This window comes from Oncorhynchus mykiss, chromosome 6 (assembly GCF_057628025.1).
Source record: "Oncorhynchus mykiss isolate SJ-2025 chromosome 6, ASM5762802v1, whole genome shotgun sequence".
Classification (NCBI taxonomy): Eukaryota; Metazoa; Chordata; class Actinopteri; order Salmoniformes; family Salmonidae; genus Oncorhynchus; species Oncorhynchus mykiss.
Window position 1 is genome coordinate 10,086,766 of NC_143027.1, and position 24,826 is coordinate 10,111,591.

At 43.7% G+C, this 24,826-nt stretch overlaps 1 long non-coding RNA gene across 1 annotated transcript in view; it reads left to right on the forward strand.

The window, feature by feature from the left end:
- LOC149982766 (uncharacterized) overlaps positions 1-24,136 on the forward strand; it is a 460,292-nt gene extending 436,156 nt beyond the window's left edge. The window contains exon 3 of the long non-coding RNA XR_016496505.1: positions 24,000-24,136. This is a non-coding gene — a long non-coding RNA (uncharacterized LOC149982766). The remainder of the gene's footprint in view (positions 1-23,999) is intronic.
- The last annotated feature ends 690 nt before the right edge of the window (positions 24,137-24,826 follow it).

The window sequence follows — 24,826 nt, forward strand, 5'->3', positions numbered from 1 at the left end:
CAGTCCGTTTTAGAATGGGTGGCTAGTAATAAACTAGTCCTAAATATATACAAATTGAAAAGCATTATATTTAAAAAAAAAACATTTTCTAAACACGAAACCTCATCTAAATCTACTGATGAATAATGCAGCAATTGAGCAAGTTGAGGACAGTGAACTGCTTGTTGTAACCCTTGATTGTAAACTGACATGGTCAAAACATATTGATTCAACTGTTGCTAAAATGGGGAGAAGTCTGTTCATGATAAAGCGCTGCTCTTTCGTGACTTCACAATCGACCAAACAAATCCTACATGCCCTAGTTGTATCACACTTATACTATTAGTGCTGCAAAGAAGGACACAGGCAAATTACAGAGCAGCACATGTGTGGCCCTTAAATGTACATGGAGCGCATCAACAACATGCACGTCAGTCTCCCATGGCTCAAAGTAGCGGAGAGATTAACTGCATCACTACTTGTCTTTGTGAGAGAAAAATAACAAACTGTCTGTTCAATCAGTTAACACACAGCTCAGACACCTATACATACCCCACAAGACATGCCACCAGGGGTCTCTTCACGGTCCTCGGGCCAAGTCCAGAACAGAGGCTAGGAAACACAGAGTACTATATACAGTATAGCCATGACTACATGGAACTCTCTCCCTCTTCAGCTAACTCAAGCTAGCAATACAATCTGATTTTAAAAAAGATAAATCAACACCTCAAGGCCCATAGGTTCGGTTTGCTCCTAGCAGAACTAGGCTAGGAGAAGTGATCTGTGCACTTATACTCCCTAAAGTAGGGATGACCTCTACTTGAAAAACTAGAAAAAGTGGCAATAAAGCTGTTTGTCCATTTAGAGCCACTGTAGCAACAACATAGCCAGAAACACTTTCTCAGAATAGTCAGAATTATTCTAAGATAAATCAAGAAATGTAATTCATTTTGAAGTTTTTGTAGAGGTCTTAGTCGGGCTATTTTACATCAAAGGAAATAAATGTGCATGAAAACACTCATGTTCCCACTCATACTAGGAGTAGTACTGTTGTAGTACAGTAGTACTGTAGACCAATTATCGATGAAGGGGAGTAGACTTCAAGCTACCGAAAAAAATGTGTGTGTTCGAACAGCCGGAAAAAAACCTCTGCCGAACACCAAAACGAACAAAAACATCAAACAATTTTGTCAGAATATATGTGCAAGCTGTTTTGTCTGGGAAGCATAAGGTAAGCTTAACACACACACATATTATTGTTAGTAATGTAATATTGTAAAATTGTGATGTAGTGGTGGAGAAATGATTTGTATGATGTGATGTTCTATTTCTGTGTGGACCCCAGGAAGAGTAAGTGCTGCCTTGGCAACAGCTAATGGGGATCCTAATAAAATACTAAAAATACTAAGCTGACACTGGAGGATGAAGATGTCCCTGTCACTGCTAAGGAAGGCCTGCTTCCACGTGGGAACCACATCCACAGACAGAATAATCTCTCTCTCTCTCCTCTTTCTCTGCCTCTCTCGCTCTGCATCTCTCTCTCTGTCTCTTTCCCTCACTCTCTCTCTCTCTCGTTATCTCTCTCCCTTCATTTTTCCTCTCTCTCTCTCTGAATAATGCAACGCCACACAGGCAACCTGAAAATAAAGACTGACTTTAAATATTAAAACACATTCAGAAAAATCTCCAAAATCTCCAAAGCTTTCAAGCTTTCTGAAGATGTGACCAATGACCAACGACATCACTCGCAGAGAGGGAAGGTTTAAAGTTTCCCTACATTATTTCTTAAATGCTTAAATCACACAAATTACAATGTTACAATTACAACAATGTGTATGTTGTGGGTCAACTTTATTTGGTTGGAAGTGTGAAATGAAAATGACTGTCAGAAAGGCTGTCCTCCTAATTGAGTTGCCTCGTTTCCTTCTCGTGCCCAGCAGACTTCTGACAGGAGCTGTCTGCTACTCTGACAGCAGATAAAGATGAGAGACAGTCCATATTCACATGACACATCACAACAGCTGATTGGAGACGACAGTCGGCACTCCCACCACACAGAGGCACATTATCCCAGCCGTGCACTCGAACACATGCGTGCACAAACGCACAAACGCACACACACACCTGCTCCAATTGATTTCTTACCTGTTCCTCACCATCCCAGGGAACACTTGCTCCCTCCCCTCTATGCATACATTTACCTTTGTTTTCCTTCTTCTTGAACAAGGTAACCTGCCTAAATGACTATCACCCCGTAGCGCTCATGGCTCACATCAACACCATCAACCACTCCAATTTGCATAGCACCCCAACAGATCCACAGATGACAGTATTTTTATTGCACTCCACACTGCCCTCTCCCACCCGGACATGAGGAACACCTATGTGAGAACGTTGTTCATGGACTACAACTCAGCATTCAACACCATAGTGCCCTGGGATGATGGTGTTGATGTACTGTAAACCATGCTTAGCCTTTTGAAGCATTTCATGGCTACAAATGGGAGTGCTACGGGGCGATAGTAATTTAAACAGGTTACCTTGGTGTTCTTTGGCACAGGTACTATGGTGGTCTGCTTGAAACATGTAGGTGTTACAGACTGGGTCAGGGAGAGGTTGAAAATGACAGTAAAAACACTTGCCGGCTTGTCAGCGAATGCTCTGAGAACACGTCTTGGTAATCCGTAAATGTTACACAGCCTTGTGAAGGTCTTACTCACATTGGCTATGGAGAGCGTGATCACACAGTAATCTGGAACAGCTGGTGCTCTAATGCATGGTTCAGTGTTGCTTACCTTGAAGCAAGCATAGAAGGCATTTAGCTTGATTCACTTGGCAGCTCTCGGCTGTGTTTCTCTTTGTGACCAGTGGTAGTTTGCAAGTCCTGCCACATCTGATGAGCATCAGAGCCGGCGTAGTATGATTGAATCTTAGTCTTGTATTGATTATTTTCCTGTATAAAGGCTCGTCGGAGGTCATAGCGGTATTTATTATAAGCCTCCGCATTAGTGTCCCACACCTTGAAAGCAGCAGCTCTAGATTTGAGTTCAGTGCGAATGTCGCCTGTAAACCATGGCTTCTGGTTGGGATATGTATTTGTGAGGATGACATCGTGGATGCACTTACTGTATTAATGAAGCCGGTGACTGATGTGGTAAACTCACTGGTACTCCCTGTTTGAGTTTTTTGTTTATGAGCAGGATTCATGAGGCTAGAGTTATGGTCAGATTTGCCAGATAGAGGGTAAAAGTGATCGAGAGAGTGTCTCCTTTAGTTGCACAAGTGACATGCTTCTAGAAATGAGGTAAAACAGATTTCAGTTTTCCTCCATTAAAGTCCCCGGCCACTAGGAGCGTCGCTTCTGGATGAGCATTTTCTTGTTTGCTGATGACCTTATACAGCTGGTTGAGTGTAGTCTTAGTGCCAGCACTGGTTTGTGGTCATAAATAGACGGCTACGAATAATATACATGAAAACTCTCTTGGTAAATAGTTTGATCTACAGCTTATTATGAGGTAGTCTAACTCAGAACCTCGAGACTTCTTTAAAATGAGAGATATAGGCATCAGATGTTGTTAAAAACATATGCCTGTCATGCTTAGAGAAGATCTCATGTCAAGTGTTGTGGTCCACGTGCATTGATCACATTTTTACTAATACAGTCAAAGTTTGTTCTAAAGCTGTATCTATACCCATTGGATGCAGTGATCCCAACATAGTGGCTATATCCAGGAAAGCCAAGGTTCCAAAAGCTGGGCCTAATACAGTGTGTAAGAAATTTAGTTGTGACTGTTATGTGGATAATGTAAAAAATATTTGTTGTTCTGATGTGATTAATAAGGAGCATCCAGACGCTGCACTTGATGAATTTATGAAATTGCCACTTCCAATTATTGATAAACATGCACCTGTTAAGAGACTGACTGTTAGAACTGTTAAGGCTCCCTGGATTGATGAGGAATTGAAAAAATTGTATGTTTGAAAGAAATGGGGCAAATGGTGTGACTAATTAGTCTGGCTGTACATCTGATTGGCTGACTTACTGCAAATTGAGAAATTATGTGACTAAACTCAACAAAAAGAAGAATACTGTATTATATAACTGCCTATTTCCAAGACCTGCAATTGTGTTTCACAACACCTGACTTCACAACAACATGGCAGCGCTTGGAAGTAGGCATAATGGCAGGCTGTACAATTTCTCCTCTGGCCTTCACTATGGCCATGGAAGTCATCATCAGGGCATCGAGATGGGTGGTCGGCGGTGAGAGAACTAAGGAGGGGCTCCGTCTCCCACCTATCCGAGCATACATGGATGACATGACTACACTGACCACCACTGCAGCATGCACCAGGCGGCTACTTGCAAAACTGCAGGATAACATCAAGTGGGCCCGGATGAAAATCAAGCCAAGCAAATCTCGAAGCATTTCCATAGTCAAGGGACAGCTTAAAGATGTGAGGTTCTGCATTGGAGATGACCCGATACCAACGGTGTCTGAGCAACCCATCAAGAGCCTGGGTCTTGAGAACATCAACAAGACCCTACTGCCTGGGAGGCTCAAGCTTTGGTGCCTACAGTTTGGACTTCTCCCCCGGGTAATGTGGCCACTCACCGTCTATGAGGTCCCAATAACAACAGTGGAGAAGATGGAGCGAACCATTACCTCATACGTGAAGAAATGGCTGGGTGTCCCACGATGCTTGAGTAACATCGGCCTCTATGGCAAAGGGGTCCTTGAACTACCTCTTACAAGTCTAACGGAGGAGTACAAGTGCTCTAAAGTAAGACTTCAGATGACATTGAAGGACTCTAAAGACCAGACCATTAGCAAGGCTGCACCTCCCCTACAAACTGGACGGAAATGGACATCATCCAAGGCTGTGCAGCAAGCAACATCAGCCCTGAGACACCAAGACATTGTGGGGAATATCCAGCATGGAAGAGGAGGCTTTGGCCTGGCAGCAAGCAAACCAACGTTCCATAAGGCAACAACATCTGAACGCAGGAAGCTGGTGGTCAAGGAGGTGCGCAGACAGGAGGAGACTGCAAGAAGTGCAAAGGCTGTCTCTCTTGCTAAACAAGGTCAATGGACGCGGTGGGAAGGCCTGGAGAGGAGAAAGATCAACTGGAGTGAGCTTTGGCAAATGGAGGCAAGCAACATCAGCTTCATCATAAGAGCTGTTTATGATGTGCTTCCATCACCAAAAAATCTACATCAATGGTATGGCGAGGACTCGACCTGCCCCCTCTGCCCAGCTCCAGCGACTCTCAGGCATATAATGACAGGTTGCAAGACCAGCCTCTCACAAGGCCGTTACACCTGGAGGCACAATCAGGTCCTCAAGAGCCTGGCTGCAGCACTTGAGACCAAGAGGAGTGCAACCAATTCATTACCTCCAAAAACAAGCAAACCTGTCAAAACAACAACATTCATCCGGGAGGGACAGAAAAGGCCCAAGTATCCTCCTACAAAGCCAGAAACTGGACACCTAGCCATGGCCCGGGACTGGAAGATGCTTGTCGATATTGGCCAGCAACTAATTTTTCCACCTGAGATTGCTTCTACCAAACTTAGGCCAGACATGGTACTCTGGTCCCCTTCACGAAAGGCTGTGTACATCATAGAGCTCACAGTCCCGTGGGAAAACTCTGTTGAAGAGGCCTACGAGCGTAAGAAACTGCGTTACACAGAGTTGGCAGCAGACGCAACTCAGCGTGGCTGGAATGCAAAAGTCTGGCCAGTTGAAGTGGGATGCAGAGGATTCGTGGCTTCTTCCACCATCAGGTTGCTGAAAGAACTTGGAATCCATGGACAGGCTCTGCGGCAGACCGTCAGAGCAGTTTCTCAAGCAGCTGAAAGAGGCAGCCAGTGGATCTGGATTAAACGGAAGGACCCTTGCTGGGCTATAACTTCATGACCCCCCACCCCCACCTGAGAACCCAATTCAGATCCCTCCAACTTGAGGAGGGCATATGAGGTATGCGGTCAGCTGTCGGACTGGCTCAGGGAAGAGGACGCCCCTGCCTTGCATAGTCCCGTGGGACATCTTAATTGGGCATGGGACACAAGCTAAGGCTTGATCACCCTTTAGCTGGCCACCTTTGATGAGAGTGTTTAGTGATTAAAGGCCGAAACACCCACTGATTCGAAGGCACACTACTGAGGATGTGTCCCAAAATTGACATCTTAACCCAGTCTAAGAAATAAACCTCCCATGCCACTCTGTCAACATCACGGCAAATCTCATGCGAGTGCATTCCATCTATTGGCACAATGGACAGTTTTTTAACATCTCGTCCCGTGTTTTATGATTCTGATCATCTGGACCAGTCCAGTGACTGCTGTGAAAGGACAGCTGACAACATAGGAAAGTCTGTGTGACAGCTTGGAGAGACAGCTGACCGGAGGGAATAGACCCCACTGGGGCTGTCATGGGCTAGCTACCCATGTTGGCAGTCTCCGACGCTGTTTCAGTATGTTGGAGACACCCGCTAAGTGCTACTGAAAGTCAACAAAGGAACATACCCCTAGAGCCTGCGAGAGCTGGGGCGCAAGATGGCTCAATGACTGATCACATGGTTACGGACCCAGGAACGGAAACGACTACGAGTAGGAACACAGCACATGAGACAACCATAACAGCAGCAGGACACACACTTCAGGCGTGCAGCTGTGGTTGGGAGAGAGTAACATCGGCAAGGGGGTTAAGGATCCATCAAGGGAGGAAAAGGTGCTTGGGAGAGCAGAGACAGGGACCTCGCATTGACCAGTACTTCTTACGAAGCAGCCAGTCAAATCAGTCGAATGAAGCACAGCGACGGGACGCAAACCAAAGTTCGCAAAGCATCAGCACCCCTGTAACCGAGGAGGATAACACAAGCACAGAAATGCCGGTGGATGAACTCACCCAACCACAGAGACCTCTAAAACAGGAAAAGATCAAAGGGCACAGACCGAGTGTGAAGTGGCCCAAAGCTGTTGAAAAGAGAGAGTGGGAAACAATCAACAACGACCTGACAAAAATCTTGGAACAACAGGTAGGAACAGCAGAGAAAAAGCTTGAAAGGATGGGAGACATTATCTACCACTACGGAGAAGAGCGCTTTGGAGTAAACGAAAGGAGAAGTGGCAAGACACCACCCGCACCAGCCAAATCTAGGAGGCAGCAGGAGATCGAGATACTTGTCAGAGAGAGAAGGCAGCTGAGGAAGCAGTGGAAGAAGGCCTCTGATGCAGAGAGAGACGGTCTCATGCTACTCCAAGCAGACATTAAATGTCGGCTGGCAACCTTGCGAAGAGCGGAAAACTTAAGGAAACTTCGTAGGAAGAAGGAACACTCAAGAACACAGTTCTATAAAAACCCCTTTAAGTTTGTCAAAGATCTCTTCGCAAAGGAAAAGTGCGGAATCCTAAAAACTCCAAAGCCTGAACTGGAAGAACATCTGGAAAAGGTCCACCAGGACATGAAAAGGCATGAGCAGATAATCATCCCACATGACATCCCACCTATTCAACCACCAGAATTTAATCTGGACACTGACCCTCCAAAATGGAGGGAAGTAGAGAACGTTGTCCGAAGAGCAAGAGCGGCCTCGGCTCCTGGGCCTAATGGAGTACCATACAAGCTTTACAAGAATGCCCCGGATGTTCTACGCTTTCTTTGGAGGCTCATGAGGATAGTGTGGCAGAAGGAAATAATACCAAAGGCATGGCGAAGGGCTGGTGGTGTGCTAATCCCGAAAGAGAAGGATGCGACAGACATCAGTCAATTCCGACCAATCTCCCTTCTAAACGTCGAAGGGAAGATCTTTTTCAGTATAATAGCACAGAGGCTGTCCACTTATCTGGAAAGGAACAAGTACATTGATACATCTGTACAGAAAGCAGGCATTCCTGGTTTCTCTGGTTGCCTGGAACATACTAGTATGATTTGGCACCAGATCCAAACAGCTAAGAAGGACAAGAGAGACCTCTATGTCATCTTCCTCGACCTGGCCAATGCCTTTGGCTCAGTTCCCCATGAACTCCTCTGGGAATCCTTCAACTTTTTCCACGTACCAGAACCCATCACTACACTGGTAAAGGCCTATTTCCAAGACCTGCAATTGTGTTTCACAACACCTGACTTCACAATAACATGGCAGCGCTTGGAAGTAGGCATAATGGCAGGCTGTACAATTTCTCCTCTGGCCTTCACTATGGCCATGGAAGTCATCATCAGGGCATCGAGATGGGTGGTCGGCGGTGAGAGAACTAAGGAGGGGCTCCGTCTCCCACCTATCCGAGCATACATGGATGACATGACTACACTGACCACCACTGCAGCATGCACCAGGCGGCTACTTGCAAAACTGCAGGATAACATCAAGTGGGCCCGGATGAAAATCAAGCCAAGCAAATCTCGAAGCATTTCCATAGTCAAGGGACAGCTTAAAGATGTGAGGTTCTGCATTGGAGATGACCCGATACCAACGGTGTCTGAGCAACCCATCAAGAGCCTGGGTAGATGGTACAACGAAAGCCTCCGGGATAAAGATCAAGTGCAGCAAGTAAGGCAGGACATCGCCGACGGTCTTGAGAACATCAACAAGACCCTACTGCCTGGGAGGCTCAAGCTTTGGTGCCTACAGTTTGGACTTCTCCCCCGGGTAATGTGGCCACTCACCGTCTATGAGGTCCCAATAACAACAGTGGAGAAGATGGAGCGAACCATTACCTCATACGTGAAGAAATGGCTGGGTGTCCCACGATGCTTGAGTAACATCGGCCTCTATGGCAAAGGGGTCCTTGAACTACCTCTTACAAGTCTAACGGAGGAGTACAAGTGCTCTAAAGTAAGACTTCAGATGACATTGAAGGACTCTAAAGACCAGACCATTAGCAAGGCTGCACCTCCCCTACAAACTGGACGGAAATGGACATCATCCAAGGCTGTGCAGCAAGCAACATCAGCCCTGAGACACCAAGACATTGTGGGGAATATCCAGCATGGAAGAGGAGGCTTTGGCCTGGCAGCAAGCAAACCAACGTTCCATAAGGCAACAACATCTGAACGCAGGAAGCTGGTGGTCAAGGAGGTGCGCAGACAGGAGGAGACTGCAAGAAGTGCAAAGGCTGTCTCTCTTGCTAAACAAGGTCAATGGACGCGGTGGGAAGGCCTGGAGAGGAGAAAGATCAACTGGAGTGAGCTTTGGCAAATGGAGGCAAGCAACATCAGCTTCATCATAAGAGCTGTTTATGATGTGCTTCCATCACCAAAAAATCTACATCAATGGTATGGCGAGGACTCGACCTGCCCCCTCTGCCCAGCTCCAGCGACTCTCAGGCATATAATGACAGGTTGCAAGACCAGCCTCTCACAAGGCCGTTACACCTGGAGGCACAATCAGGTCCTCAAGAGCCTGGCTGCAGCACTTGAGACCAAGAGGAGTGCAACCAATTCATTACCTCCAAAAACAAGCAAACCTGTCAAAACAACAACATTCATCCGGGAGGGACAGAAAAGGCCCAAGTATCCTCCTACAAAGCCAGAAACTGGACACCTAGCCATGGCCCGGGACTGGAAGATGCTTGTCGATATTGGCCAGCAACTAATTTTTCCACCTGAGATTGCTTCTACCAAACTTAGGCCAGACATGGTACTCTGGTCCCCTTCACGAAAGGCTGTGTACATCATAGAGCTCACAGTCCCGTGGGAAAACTCTGTTGAAGAGGCCTACGAGCGTAAGAAACTGCGTTACACAGAGTTGGCAGCAGACGCAACTCAGCGTGGCTGGAATGCAAAAGTCTGGCCAGTTGAAGTGGGATGCAGAGGATTCGTGGCTTCTTCCACCATCAGGTTGCTGAAAGAACTTGGAATCCATGGACAGGCTCTGCGGCAGACCGTCAGAGCAGTTTCTCAAGCAGCTGAAAGAGGCAGCCAGTGGATCTGGATTAAACGGAAGGACCCTTGCTGGGCTATAACTTCATGACCCCCCACCCCCACCTGAGAACCCAATTCAGATCCCTCCAACTTGAGGAGGGCATATGAGGTATGCGGTCAGCTGTCGGACTGGCTCAGGGAAGAGGACGCCCCTGCCTTGCATAGTCCCGTGGGACATCTTAATTGGGCATGGGACACAAGCTAAGGCTTGATCACCCTTTAGCTGGCCACCTTTGATGAGAGTGTTTAGTGATTAAAGGCCGAAACACCCACTGATTCGAAGGCACACTACTGAGGATGTGTCCCAAAATTGACATCTTAACCCAGTCTAAGAAATAAACCTCCCATGCCACTCTGTCAACATCACGGCAAATCTCATGCGAGTGCATTCCATCTATTGGCACAATGGACAGTTTTTTAACATCTCGTCCCGTGTTTTATGATTCTATTATGAAGCCAAGATCAATTATTTAAAGTGTGGTTGAAAATAATAAATGATAAATGATAATAAATAATAAATAATTACGACCTAAAAGGCAAATTCAACTCCATTTTTGAAGTGGGCAAACTTAGGCAAGAAATGCCAACAACAAACAGAGAGCCATCATATTCATGCATAAAAAAACAAATAATGAAAGAAAATCAATGTAAGTTTGAATTTTGTAAAGTTAGTGTGGGAAAGGTGGAAAAATTAGCGATCAATAATGAGAAAGCTCCTGGCATCGACAACTTATGCAGATGGAAAGCTGCTGAGGATGGTACTGTAGCTAACTCTATAGCCACTCCTATTTGTCATATCTTTAATCTGAGCCTAGAGGAAAGTGTTTGTCCTCAGGGCTGGAGGGAAGCCAAAGTTATTATGCTATCCAAGAATGGTAAATCGGCCTATACTGGTTCTAACAGCCGACCTATCCGCATTCTGCCAGCTCCTAGCAAGCTGTTGGAAAACAATGTGCTTGACCAGATACAGTGCTCTTTCTCTGTATACAAATTAACAACAGACTTTCAGCATGCTTATAGAGAAGGGCACTCAACATTTACTACACTGACACAAATGACTAATGATCGGTTGAAAGAAATTGATAATAAGAAGATTGTGTAAGCTGTACAGTGAGATTTCAGTGCTGCCTTTGATATTATTGTCCATAACCTGTTGTTGAAAAAATGTACACGACCAGTTAAAAGTTTGAGAACAGCGACTCATTCAAGGGTTTTTCTTTATTTTACAATTTTCTACATTGTAGAATAATAGTGAAGACATCATAACTATGAAATAACACATATGGAATCATGTAGTAACCAAACAAGTGTTAAACAAATGAAAATATAATTTATATTTGAGATTCTTCATATACCCACCCTTTGCGTTGATGACAGCTTTGCACACTCTTGGTATTCTCTCAACCAGCTTCACTGGTTGAATCTGTGTTTGAATCTGTGTTTGAAATTCACTGCTCGACTGGGAGACTTAACAGATCATTTTATGTGTGGGGTACGGAGATGAGGAAGTCATTCAAAATTCATGTTAACCACTATTATTGCACAAAAGGTGAGTCCCATGCAACTTATTATGAGACTTAAGCACATGTTTACCCCTGAACTTATTTAGGCTTGCCGTAACAAAGGGGTTGAATACTTATTGACTCAAGACATTTCAGCTTTTTATTTGTAATTAATTTATAAACATTTGTAAAAACATAATTCCACTGACATGATAGGTTATTGTGGGCCAATTTTAAATGCAAGCTGTAACACAACACAATGTGGAAAAGTCAAGGGGTTGTGACTTTCTGAAGGCTCTGTATATTATCTATGTCCTTGTTCAGCTACGACTCCGAGAAACATGGGATATTACAGTTGATGGGACAGTCTCAAATGGGCCAGTTTGTTATCCAGTGATCGCATGTTCACCAATAGAACGGACGGTAGAGATGTATTCTTTACCTGCTGACGTCGTTTGGTCAGGGTGCCCGGACGTCAGCGTCTCTTACGCCTTCTCTTCCTGTTCCGAGTGTCGGGGATCAGGGCCTGGTCCGGGGTCAGCAGTATGTCCTGCCCTGTCAACTCATTGAAGTAGAAATCTTCATCCAAATTGAGGTTAGTGATCGCTGTTCTGATGTCCAGGAGCTCTTTTCAGTCATAGGAAACAATGGCGTAAAAATGATGTACAAAAAAAACTTACGAACAGCGCAAAAAACACAAAATAGCAGAATTGATCTGGAGATCGTAATCCGGCAGCTATACATTGCAGCACCATTTTTCCCATCCTTCTTATGAGTGGCAGCAGTGGTCCCGGCAGGAATCAAACCCGCAATCCACACATTGGACACCTATGCCGTATTGTAAGTCCCATGGCCAGGTCTTGTACAGTACAGTAGCATCAAACCGCCAAACAGATCTTTAGTCAACACAGTAGCGATATACTCGCAGCATCCTCTTTCCCTCCACAGGATGATGTAGTACCATGGGCCATCCGGCCGTACGCTCGCTCTCCTCTGATTAATACTCTTGGGTCCTCCTCCACCCTCCACCCGCTAGTGATCCACGATTGAGGAGCCCCATTACACACAGAGACCAAAATTGAATAAAATCATGAAAAATGGAGGAGCTTCTATCTCTAGGCTTCTGAGTTATGATGGCGGCAGATGGAGGCTTCAGAATCCCCTGCATGCCTCCTCCGGTGACAGGCTACATCCTAGCACTCTTCACTGATAATTACCTCACACAGCAATCACATCGTCACCATGGCAAGAAGGTAAACAGATGTTGATTGATAGGTCAGCAGGATATGATACACGCCCAACCCAGACAGCACTCTGATTCTTTGCTCACGGATTCTCCACTTGGCTTTCCCTTCCATCTCTTAGAATCTTTGATGTAATTTTCAGAGAAAATCTCACAGTTAGTGTGGGCCTCTCATTTACAATGTGAAACTGAGGGACTAATTGAGTTTCTATTTAATACGAGGAAAGTCAAATTATGTTCAAAGATAATCCTCTTTTATTTATCAACTGAATATTATCAAAATGTCCAATTGTGAATGTAAAATACATTATACTGTTATACTGTAGCAAAACACAAGATGCACAGAGGAAAGTGTGCAGCGTGTACTCCGTTTGAAACGGAGGAAAGGGGCACACTCAAAGTTTTCTTCTTGAACTTTCCATAAAGTTAAGGAGGGAAACAGTCCTTCAGTTTTTTTCTCCCTGAGAGAAGTAAAAGGGAACGGGCACCTGGCCAGGAAGACATTCGTGCAGAGATCAGTTTCAACAGCTTGCCTTGATGACTAATGAAGAGGGCCTTCAAGGACTATTACCTAGCCCAATTAAAATACAACGCAATATGTTGTTTTCCAAGAGAGGATTTCAGCTTGCCTCATATTAACCCTTTGAGAGATCCCAGCCTCTTATTGGCACCAATACAATAAATAGGGTTGAATACCTTTACATGATGCCTCTTACTTATTCCTTAATCCTGGATAATGTGTTGTTTTCAAGCAGGGTTAAATGCTCAATGAAACACTAAGTGATTTTGTCAGCCGTCGAGTCTTCAATGACGGTCTAGATTCATCTGGAAAAGCTGGTAGGGATGTTCAGTCAGGTTTAAATAAAGTGCTAAATGTCTTATTTTGTTTGTTGTATTTTCTCCCCAATTTCGTGATATTCAATTGTGATCCAGTCTCATTGCTGCAACTCCCCAACGGGCTCGGGAGAGACGAAGGTTGAGTCATGTGTCCCCCGAAACATGACCCGCCAAAACAGGGATTCTTAAAACCCGCCCGCTTAACCCGCGAAGCCAGCCGCAGACAAACGTGTCGGAGACCCACGCCTGCAGGCGCCCGGCCTGCCACAAGGAGTCGCTAGAGCGCGATGAGCCAAGTAAAGCCCACCAGGCCGGCCAAACCCTCCCTTAACGACTTAACGACCAAACCCTCCCATAGCGATGCCTCAAGCACTGTAATGCAGTGCCTTAGACCGCTGCGCCACTCTGGAGGCAAGTATTACATATTTTATACGTCTGTGCAGTGCTTTCATTTCATTTTCCTTTCAAGGCCTTTTTTTGCAAATGTTGAACAAAAGCCAAGCGTATTTCTCCTCTTTACGCAACGGCCAGAAACTTACTGCTGCATCTAATGAGCGGGTATAAACATACAAAATAGAATTTAGGAAACGTATGTGGTGAAATAGGCCTACAGTATATGGGGGGGGGGGGGGGGGGGGGGTATCAGCAGGACAGGCCTGAAGATTACACATCCAGCCCGGCACAACACGCAAGCCCACTACCCACAAATCTGCATGGCTGCACAGTCAGTGATGATGAGAAAAGTGGCTATTTGAAGATCTCGTTTTCAAAGCACAGTCAAAATGCATGTCCAGACTGGAGAGGATGCATTTTCCCACATATAGAGGAGAAAACATCTATCCCTAAAATAGATATCCGTGTCAAACATACACTCTACTTCATATTTTCAACAAGTAAACCATTATTCTGTTTTCAAGGCCACAGATCTGATATCCTAGTTATTAAAGTCAGAATGTAAGAAAACACTTTGTGCTAGCAATCAGTCTCCAATGTCACTACGAAAGGTTTTTCTGTTTATTTATTTCAGTAACACTTTATTTTAAGGGTCCATTATAAAACATTTATAAGGCATTTACAGTCTGAGCACCGTTTACAAACAGTCTGAGCACCGTTTACAAACAGTCTGAGCACCGTTTAAAAACAGTCTGAGCACCGTTTACAAACAGTCTGAGCACCGTTTACAAACAGTCTGAGCACCGTTTACAAACAGTCTGAGCACCGTCATTACCTCCACATTGGTAAATGTTAGTAACCTAGGTATTCACAAATGTGTATATATACAGTACTGTATACAGTGGGGCAAAAAAGTATTTAGTCAGCCACCAATTGTGCAAGTTCTCCCACTTAAAAAGGTACACACATACTGTAGGTACACTTCAACTATGACAGACAAAATGAGAAAAAAAAAATCCAGAAAATCACATTGTAGGACTTTTTATGAATTTATTTGCAAATTATGGTGGAAAATAAGTATTTGGTCAATAACAAAAGTTTATCTCAATACTTTGTTATATACCCTTTGTTGGAAATGACAGAGGTCAAACGTTTTCTGTAAGTCTTCACAAGGTTTTCACACACTGTTGCTGGTATTTTGGCCCATTCCTCCATGCAGATCTCCTCTAGAGCAGTGATGTTTTGGGGCTGTTGCTGGGCAACACGGACTTTCAACTCCCTCCAAAGATATTCTATGGGGTTGAGATCTGGAGACTGGCTAGGCCACTCCAGGACCTTGAAATGCTTCTTACGAAGCCACTCCTTCGTTGCCCGGGTGGTGTGTTTGGGATCATTGTCATGCTGAAAGACCCAGCCACGTTTCATCTTCAATGCCCTTGCTGATGGAAGGAGGTTTTCACTCAAAATCTCACGATACATGGCCCCATTCATTCTTTCCTTTACACGGATCAGTCGTCCTGGTCCCATTGCAGAAAAACAGCCCCAAAGCATGATGTTTTCACCCCCATGCCCATGCTTCACAGTAGGTATGGTGTTCTTTGGATGCAACTCAGCATTCTTTGTCCTCCAAACACGACGAGTTGAGTTTTTACCAAAAAGTTATATTTTGGTTTCATCTGATATTCTCCCAATCTTCTTCTGGATCATCCAAATGCTCTCTAGCAAACTTCAGACGGGCCTGGACATGTACTGGCTTAAGCAGCGGGACACGTCTGGCACTGCAGGATTTGAGTCCCTGGCGGCGTAGTGTGTTACTGATGGTAGGCTTTGGTCCCAGGTCTCTGCAGGTCATTCACTAGGTCCCCCCGTGTGGTTCTGGGATTTTTGCTCACTGTTCTTGTGATCATTTTGACCCCACAGGGTGAGATCTTGCATGGAGCCCCAGATCGAGGGAGATTATCAGTGGTCTTGTATGTCTTCCATTTCCTAATAATTGCTCCCACAGTTGATTTCTTCAAACCAAGCTGCTTACCTATTGCAGATTCAGTCTTCCCAGTCTGGTGCAGGTCTACAATTTTGTTTCTGGTGTCCTTTGACAGCTCTTTGGTCTTGACCATAGTGGAGTTTGGAGTGTGACTATTTGAGGTTGTGGACAGGTGTCTTTTATACTGATAACAAGTTCAAACAGGTGCCATTAATACAAGTAACGAGTGGAGGACAGAGGAGCCTCTTAAAGAAGTTACAGGTCTGTGAGAGCCAGAAATCTTGCTTGTTTGTAGGTGACCAAATACTTATTTTCCACCATAATTTGCAAATAAATTCATAAAAAATCCTACAATGTGATTTTCTGGATTTTTTTTTTCATTTTGTCTGTCATAGTTGAAGTGTACCTATGATGAAAATTACAGGCCTCTCTCATTTTTTTAAGTGGGAGAACTTGCACAATTGGTGGCTGACTAAATACTTTTTTGACCCACTGTATATGCCATTAAATATTCTGTGTTGTGTGCTTCTACTTTTACCAGGTACTGCTGGAATGTCTGCCATGTTTTTTTGAAATTACACTGGTCATTCAAAACATTTCTAAAGTATTTATAAAGCATAAATATTGCTCACTTTAGATTAGGGGCTGCAAAAATACTTTACCAAAGATTAGTAAACAGTTTATAAATGTGGGAGAAATTATTAAGAAATGGTTAACACACTTTTTAAATCCCTTGTAAATGGTTTATTACGGACCCTTAAAATAAAGTGTTACCTTAATGTTTTCTGTCTGTTTCTGGGTCCGTCTGTTCCTTGCTGACTTCCATTCTCTCTGCAGTCCACAGTCGTATTATTCAACAAAAATGTAAATTTCCTCACTTCTCGCCCGGTGACTGCGGGGCGACACTTTATCAAAACCAGCATCTAGCCAGCTTGTCTGAATGCTTTAGTGACTCACGGCACATCATAAATATGGCGGCGCATTAAGATGGACACAATGGGGTTTGAGAAACTGAAATAAATGGAAGAATGTGACTCAAGCATACCCACCTATCAGTACACAGACACACACCCACCTATCAGTACACAGACACAGGCACTGAGCATATAAAGTGAGCATCATATTTGAAATATATTTTACCCCAAATTTGTGATTTACTTGAAGTTGTATTTTTTTCTAAATCAGCAGCTGTGTGGGGTAATATTTCCAATGCAAACGATTGAGTTACATAATAGGGAATAACTTATGCCAGTGTGTTCCTTTAATTGGCAAAATGGCTAACTACAAGACACAAGCACCTGCACCACAGGCAGATGTAGAGTAGTCCACTGATCAGTCCATTGGGTCCCCTGAAGCACATGATCATTTGGAAAATATACCACATGACAATGACATACTTGGCACCACATCTAGTGGAAATGCTGTCCTCTTCACAATTTATTCTCTCTCCATTTATGTCAACTTTAAAATAAAAGCACTCCTATATATACTGAGTATATCATGTAGAATTATAATGAATATGCTTTTTTAAACGGATTGGACCAACTTTGTTTTTGTGTTGTACGGATATTTGTGGTGTGGTTATCAAATCAGCCCTTTTAGGCTTCTAACCTCAACTGCACACCGCTCTTACCAGGTTTTTTAAAAACATCTGTACTGTTCTGTCTTTCACTTATTATCTTGAGTGTGAATAAATAAATACAAAGTAAAATAAATAATATATAAGCTGTTCCCAAAACGAAATGAAACATATCTGATGAGTCTGTTATTCAGTCACTAGTCAATGACTTTACACTGGACCACAGAGGGTCTTGGTCCTGCTGTCCTGGGTACCTGTCCTGCTTCTGACATTGCCAGCTGAGGCCTCTGGGTAGCCAACACCAGAGGCAATCAATCAGTCTCTGTGAGACCTAGCGGAACTCACAGGAGGGAGGGAGGGAAGGGGGAGGGTGCTTAGAAGAATGAAGGAAATGGAAAAAGAGAGAAAAGATTTAACGAGGGAGAATGAGACTGAAAGTAGGATAATGGACAAAGAAAAACAAGACGTTAGAAAAACTGCATGCTACCTTCAAGAAATTCTTAAATGGAACACTGACCAGACTGCTATGGTAACATCCTAGTCATACTAATCATACCTTCGTCTGGAAAATGCTCAAACTGAACCTGCAAAATCCTCTATTCTGTCCAGATGCCTCTGTATGTAGTTACAATTGCTGTATTCTCATGATCATAAGAACAGAAGGTGCACAGATTTGCGTTCATGACTAAATCAGAAATTCGGACGCCAACTAGATCTGAAAGGAAGCGATGGAATCCTGAGCCATAATGTAAAGTGTAGTGAGTCAGTAGTACTTCTGCTGTCTCTTGGTGTCTTAACAATGCATTATTTTATTTCTTAATTTAATGTAATATTATCCTGTGTTGTTTTTGTCTATAACTGTTCTTCACTCTGTCATGTATTGTATGTTTTGTGAATATAATGAATCCAAATTCTAAAGAGATTGTTTATGTGATAGTGAGTCTCCCTCCAACATTTCATTGTCCAAATGTGTTGGTAGGCTACAGTACATAACGGGCCGACCTGTTCACTATCTTCAGATGATATTGCTGAGTCTCAGTAAACCGTGCATCCTGTTATACCGACTCAGTAAAATTACCCTACGATATTTTAATACGAGCACTTGCCGTGACTGAAGTGAACTTGATAAAAAAAAAGGGACCCCCCCCCCCCCGCTTAGAAACCCCTGTCAAGTGGACCACTCGTTTAAATGTTCTCTATGCTTGTGTACTGTTAATATAGTCAGTAGGAATTCTTCCTGCATCTTTCCCAACCCGCTTACCTACAGTCCCAGCAATACATGAAGGGTTGTAAATCAAGGAGGATTTGTATTCAAATACCATACTAGCCAGATCAAATCAAACATAATTGGTTGAATGCATTATGTTGATTAATCTACTCTTCCGACTATAATAAGGAGCAGCCTGACATCTATTTTTCCTTTTAAGATCTTGACAAATGACATGAGAAATGAGAGTAGACTGTCTCTGCTCATTCCCCCTCCTGATACAAGCTTTTAGTGGGGAACAATCATGGCTGCATACAAATGTATTTACTAATAAAATGTTTTTAAAAAAGTCATATTTTCATTGGTGCTAATCATCGTGAGTTCCTCGAGGCAGCCATTGCATGTTGGATAATGCCGTAATTGCTGAACAATTTTGAGGGAATTCTGTGCTCGAATGTTTAATTTAAGAGCCCCTGACATTATAGCAGGTGAGATCTCCAACTTTCAAGTACTTTCCAGCAAATAAACCTGACAAAACAAAGCAAAGAGCTGGAGGAGCACGGGAGAATATCATGCATAATGGGTGTACAGTGATGCTTGTTCGTTGGGGACGCCGGAGAAAATAGAGCTCTGAACCAATCTACGGGTCAGATTATCAAAGCTCTCCTGTTTGGTCCATTCTGAAGATTGACAGAAAATGATCATCCCAGACGTGTCCCAAATTATACTTTATTTATTAGGCACTACTTTAGACCAGGGCCCATAGGGCTGTAGTGCACTACTTTAGACCAGGGCCCATATGGCTGTAGTGCACTACTTTAGACCAGGATCCATAGGGCTGTAGTGCACTATTTTAGTGCTTATTAAAGGAATATGGTGCCATTTGGAAGCAGCCCCACACATTGCAGTTCTCAAACGGTTCATTTTGTTACATTCACTTGTGTTCATCAGAGGTAATAACAGTATCAGCTATTTATAGAATATAATTATGTCTCCTATATGAAACTGATAATAACATTAAACAATCTATGAATAACACAGTACCTAACAGTGTGCACACAGAGAGACATTACCGTTTGGATTGGCCAGAGCTTTCACATCACTACAGACATCTGCCTGTGATGTGGTCTGTAGCTGTTGGTCAGGCCTCACAGCTCACTGGGCTGCCATCCTGCCCTGAGGCCCATGTCACCCATCTCCCTGCCAGCTGTTGGGGGTTGGGCCCTGGTCCCTGCCCCATGTTGGAGGGCAGAGGGCCAGTGGGAACTGGATGGTGAGGGACTGTGGGCCTGACACGGACCGCACCGAGACAGACACATGACAGGGACAGTACCAAGACAGACACATGACAGGGACAGTACCAAGACAGACACATGACAGGGACAGTACCAAGACAGACACATGACAGGGACAGTACCAAGACAGACACATGACAGGGACAGTACCAAGACAGACACATGACAGGGACAGTACCAAGACAGACACATGACAGGGACAGTACCAAGACAGACACATGACAGGGACAGTACCAAGACAGACACATGACAGGGACAGTACCAAGACAGACACATGACAGGGACAGTACCAAGACAGACACATGACAGGGACAGTACCAAGACAGACAAAGAAGGGCACCTTGTGTTGGATGATGGGTAAAAATAGAAAAAAAGCAGACATTAAATATCCCTTTGAGCATGGCGAAGTTATTAATTACACTGGATGGTGTATCAATACACCCAGTTACTACAAAGATCCTAACGCAGATGCCGGATAGCGGAAACCGCTCAGGGATTTCACCATGGGGCCAATTGTGACTTTAAAACAGTTACAGAGTTGAATGGCTGTGATAGGAGAAAACTGAGGATGGATCAACAACATTGTAGTTACTCCACAATACGAACCTAAATGACAGAGTGAAAAGAAGGAAGCCTGTACAAAATAAATAATATTCCAAAACATGCATCCTGTTTGCAACAAATGTGGCAAAGAAATTAACTTTATGTCCTGATTACAAAGGGAAATCCAATACAACACATCACTGAGTACCACTCTTCATATTTTCAAGCATGGTGGTGGCTGCATCATGTTATGGGTATGCTTGTCATCAGCAAGGACTAGGGGGTTATATTTTTTTATAAAAATAAACGGAATAGAGGTAAGCATAGGAAAAATCCTAGAGGAAAACCTAGTTCAGTCTGCTTTCCAACAGACAATAAGACAATAACCTAAAACACAAGGCCAAATATAACCTGGAGTTGACAGCTGTATTCACATCCAAAGCTAATTCTAACATGTATTGACTCAAGGGTGTGAAAATGTACAGTACCAGTCAAGTACCAGTCAAACACTGGAATGGTAGATTGGCAGAAGATGAATGTGCAGGTAGGTAGATAGATGGGCTGTTTACAGATGGGCTCTCATGAGGATCGCCACAGGAAAGGAAGTTACCTCTGCTGCAGAGGATAAGTTCATTAGAGTTACCAGCCTCAGAAATTGCAGCCCAAATAAATGCTTCACAGAGTTCAAGTAACAGACACATCTCAACATTAATTGTTCACAAGAGACTGCATGATTCAGGCCTTGATGGTTGAACTGCTGCAAAGAAACCACTACTAAAGGACACCAATAATAAGAAGAGACTTGCTTGGGACAAGAAACACGAGCAATGGACATTAGACCGGTGGAAATCTGTCCTGTGGGCTGACGAGTCCAAATGTGAGATGTTTGGTTCCAACCACTGTCTTTGTGAGATGCAGAGTAGGTGAACATTTGATCTCTGCAGGTGTGGTTCCCACCGTGAAGCATGGAGGAGGAGGAGGTGTGATGGTGTGGGGGTGCTTTGTTGCTGACACGGTCTGTGATTTATTTAGAATTCAAGGCACACTTAACCAGCATGGCTACCACAGCATTCTGCAGCGATACGCCATCCCACCTGGTTTGACTTAGTGGGACAATAATTTGTTTTCAACAGGACAATGACCCAACACACCTCCATGCTGTGTAAGGGCTATTTGACCAAGAAGGAGAGTGATGGAGTGCTGCATCAGATGACCTGGCCTCCACAATCACCCACCTCAACCCAATTGAGATGGTTTGGGATGAGTTGGACCACAGAGTGAAGGACAAGCAGCCAACAAGTGATCAACATATGTGGTAAATCCTCCAAGACTGTTGGAAAAGCATTCCGGGTGAAGCGAGTTGAGAGAATACCAAGAGTGTGCAAAGCTGTCATCAAGGCAAAGGGTGGCTACTTTGAACAATCCAAAATATATTTCAATTTTTGTAACACTTTTTTGGTTACTACATGTTTACATATGTGTTATTTCATAGTTGATGTCTTCACTGTTATTCTACACTGTAGAACATAGTAAAACATTAAGAAAAAACCCTTGAATGAGAAGCTGTGTTCAAACTTTTGACTGATACTGTATGTTAATTACATATTTATGTCATTTTAAATCATTTTGCAAAAATGTCTAAAAACATGTTTTCACTTTGTCATTATGGGGTATTGTGTGTAGATGGGGGAGAAACATTTCACTTTGTCATTATGGGGTATTGTGTGTAGATGGGTGAGATAAAAAATAAAAAAAAGTATTTAATCATTTTTGAATTCACGCTGTAAAACAACAAAATGTGGAAGAAGTCAAAGGGGTATGAATACTTTCTGAAGGCACTGCACATCTTAGGATGGGTGAGGTTGATATAGACCTGACTATAGGCACCTACTGAAATTAACTGACAGCAACACTAGATCTAGACGTGTGTTTTGATATGACTGTGTTCCTAAACTTACTATCTGTCCTGTGATGCATCCAGTTTGATCACAACAAAGGAAAATTGATAAGGAGACATGGAGAAAAATACAGAGATAATGTGGAGATAAAGACAGAGATAATATGGAGATAAAGACAGAGATAACATGGAGATAAAGACAGAGATAACATGGAGAAAAATACAGAGATAATGTGGAGATAAAGACAGAGATAATATGGAGATAAAGACAGAGATAACATGGAGATAAAGACAGAGATAACATGGAGATAAAGACAGAGATAACACGGAGATAAAGACAGAGATAACACGGAGATAAAGACAGAGATAACATGGAGATAAAGACAGAGATAACATGGAGATAAAGACAGAGATAACACGGAGATAAAGGCAGAGATAACACGGAGATAAAGACAGAGATAACACAGAGATAAAGACAGAGATAACGTGGAGATAAAGACAGAGATTACATAGAGATCAAGACAGTGAAAGAGTGAAACCTCTTAGGCCATCTAAGTACTGTACACTGCACTTACCCAGCACTAATGAGCTTGAAGAGAGCTTAGTGGAGGAACCTTTCCAAATTAAAGTAGTCACTCCTCCACTTAAAACAGCTATGAAATCATTCACGTATGAAATAATAAGCTACGAAGCACAACATTGAAAATAAAATACTCTTGTGTTCACCACAGATGAAAACACACATTCACATGCAGACAGTGATGACCCGCTTGCTTGTTATCGCTGGGCTTCAGAGTGTCATGCAGTGGGAAGATGTCTCCCTTAGCAGTCGTAGTGGGGAAGGCAAGGGGGCTCTAGAGCTGCTCTCCTGGCTGTGGTACTCCATTAGTAAGACGCACAGCCAGAGCAGAGCCAGCAACAACCGTCCCTGAGTGAGTGGCTCCCAGAAAGCAGGGGCTGATTGTGGGAAGACTGGCTTCGTCAGGGTTTTACAACGCTCACCTCGTTGACTGGGAGCTATCTCCCTGATGGCTTGGAGGGACTCAAACTGACAAACAATAAGACTACTCTGATTCTAGGTCTATAGATCACACCATAGCCTTTAGATAAGAGATTTGGTCTGGTCTGGCTTTGTAGCATGCTGCAGCAAACAAGTGTGGAAAATCTGGTTTGGCATTCCAGAAAAGCCCTCATTGTCACCTTTCGTCCTCCTTCCACCCACTTCCTCCTCCTTATCGCCACCACTGAGACCCCGGCGTGCGTGGCCAATCACAGTGAAGACGGGCTGCAGGGTGGAGATAAGAAGCTAAGCATTGGAGTTTGTTTGTTTACTTCATGGGTGCTTTGTCTCCATGTTTTGGAGGGAAACACCAGCTGTGTCTGCTGTCTGCCAGCCATCTTGGAGTGGCTGCCCACTCCTAGATGTCATGTCCAGCATTGGACTGTGACTGGTCCAGTGAGAGTCCCTCCAGAACGGATGTCATGCAGAGATATTTGTCGCAGGAATGAGTCACAGGGTGTTAATAGCCACTCATTATACACTGAGTGTACAAAACATTAAGAACACCTTCCTAATATTGAGTTGCACCCCCCCCCCCCCCTTTTTCCCCCAGAACCGCCTGAATTCGTCGGGGCATGGACTCCACAAGGTGTCAAAAACGTTCCACAGGGATGCTGGCCCATGTTGACGCCAATGCTTCCCACAGTTGTGTCAAGTTGGCTGAATGTCCTTTGAGTGGTGGACCATTCTTGATACACACAGGAAACTGTTGTGTGTGGAAAAACACAGCAGCGTTGCAGTTCTTGACACACTTAAACCGGTGCGCCTGCCTGGCACCTACTACCATACCCCATTCATTCACCCCCTGAATGGCACACATACACAATCCATGTCTCAAGGCTTAAAAATCCTTCTTTAACCTGTCTCCTTTCTACAATGATTGAAGTGGATTTAACAAGTGACATCAATAAGGGATCATAGCTTTCACCTGGATTCACCTGATCAGTAGTCTGGTACGTCATGGAAAGAGCAGCTGTTCCTAATGTTTTGTCCACTCAGTGTAAATGGCGGTCATTTGAATAAAGTCTGATATCTCAGTGATAATGGCATCGACTGAAATGGCTGCCCCGCAGTTGAAACATTGGAACACAGAAATGCAGGACATTGTAGAAACACTACGTTTATCATTAGAATCATTCTCATCGTAAAAAAAAAAAAAAAATGGAAACATAAATGACTTTTAGTCATTAAAGTATTGAATTGCTGATTATAGTTTAATAACAGAGGTCATTAGAGAACATTAGCATAACTCTTATGTACAGTGACTGTCTGAGCAACGTATCAGTAATGATAGTTAATTATATGTTTATTACGTGTAATTGTTACCCATGTCATGTTCCTGTTTTGTGTCTATAGTGTACTACACTGTGTGTGGAGTAT